Source organism: Colobus angolensis, unplaced genomic scaffold (genome assembly GCF_000951035.1).
Source record: "Colobus angolensis palliatus isolate OR3802 unplaced genomic scaffold, Cang.pa_1.0 Scaffold41, whole genome shotgun sequence".
In the NCBI taxonomy this organism is placed as follows: domain Eukaryota; kingdom Metazoa; phylum Chordata; class Mammalia; order Primates; family Cercopithecidae; genus Colobus; species Colobus angolensis.
In genome coordinates this window covers 2,876,180-2,878,070 of record NW_012117488.1, presented here as the reverse complement: position 1 = coordinate 2,878,070, position 1,891 = coordinate 2,876,180, and positions in this window count along the sequence as shown.

Below are 1,891 nucleotides of genomic sequence, written 5' to 3'. Positions count from 1 at the left end.
TCAGGATGGTCTCGATCTCCTGACCTCGTGATCCACCCGTCTCGGCCTCCCAAAGTGCTGGGATTACAGGCTTGAGCCACCGCGCCCGGCCTAAAGCACAGTTTCTTTTCATTATTTCAAATGCATACAACTCAAGACAGTTAGCATTCATTCAGTTGATTATGCACCAAGTTAGAAAACATGGTATTTTCTGGTACCCCTTTCAAAAGAACAGTTTATATTTTGAAGAAATGTCCAAATAATCTTATTTGGGATAACAGCTAAGAATCAGAAAAACCTGAGTATGATCAAACTGTAGCAGGGAAAGGAGCAGGATTTGCTTGTTAATTTATTGTGGGTGGAAAAAGAGCAGTGGACCCAACATCAGGGTGAAAGCCATTAGATCCTGTAGTGTGATCCCTCTTAAATGTCTGGTACAAAGTTAATGAATTCATGAAATGCTTAAGGACAGAGGGTTTTGGTAGTTAAAAGTTACGGGCTGAGCTTCTGGTCCCTATCAATATAGGCATAGTCAAAGAACAAAGGTGATTGAGGAGTGTTGTGGGAATATATGTGGAGGGAGAGAGAAGCAGGAAAGTATTTGTGAATAACCTTTCAGGGTTCAAACGGACTAAGAGAAAAGAGGCTCTTGACTTTAAAGGCTATGAAACTGGGCCTTCAAGGCAAGCTTACCTAATTTTCTGAGGGCCATGGAGTCCCTAGCTAACAACCTAAATTTCTGTAATACATACAGAAATGCACATATATATACACACACAAATATCTACTACATAAGAGATACTATACTAGGCTATCTAAGACACATGGGCCTTTTCTAGCAGCTTGAAGTTTAGTGTGAGAGCAAGACTGTATCCAATAACTGTGCAGAGAAAAAACTACCCAAATACATGTATAAACAAAGTACTATGGGAAGGTTCATATGAGATCTAATATGTACTCATTGTTTATAATTTGTACATTTGCTGGTGTCAGGATCCTTTGGGAACAATAAGCAGAATGGGTAGAGACGGAGTCACTGGAAGAAGAGATAACACCAGTTAAACTGTGTTGCTGGTCCTACTTACTTGTATCCTGTAGGCAGAACTGTGGTGTCATGCTTTCTCTGATGGTTATCTCCTTGGCTTAATAGCCTAGTTATGGCTGTTTGCTTAAGTACACACACGCACACACACACACACGCACACACACACACACGCAAGCTTAAGCAGGAAGGGAAATTCATGAGGAGAATACAAGGAACCCAAGAACAAAGAAGAGAGTAGCTGGACTTCCTGGAAGACTGGAGCCAGCAACTATTCAGACATGAGAACCAAACCTGCTGTATTTCCTCTGCCATCCTGCGACCACATATTCTCATCTCTGCTTCTCTTTGAACATGACTAGATTCTCCTATCTATTAAATCTATTGACTTCTCTCCATTTCTACTGCCATGATCCGACTTTAAAGTACTACCCACCCCTTTTCTGCCTAGAAAACTAAAACAGCCCCCTAATTTTTCTCTCCAAATTGACTCTTGGCCATTTCAAAACTGTTTTCCTCATTACAGCCATTTTGACTTGTTTAAAATGAAAAATTCATTCAATGGTATTTCCATTACTGCTATGATAAACATCAAAATCTTTTTTAAATTTTATTTTTTGAGAGAGGGTCTTGCTGTGTTGCCAAGACTGGTCTCTAACTCCAAGCCTCAAATGATCCTCCTCCCTTAGCCTCCTGAGTTGCTGGGATTACAGGAACAAGCCACCCTGCCTGGCTTTCAAAATCTTCAACATGGAACTGGATTACTATTCACCCACATTCAGTACCCTTCATTGTGGTACTGCTGTCTGTGCCCCCTTGTTGCTCTCAGGCATGGCAAAGGTTTGGCTGTTGAAAAGAGAAAAAAAGGCC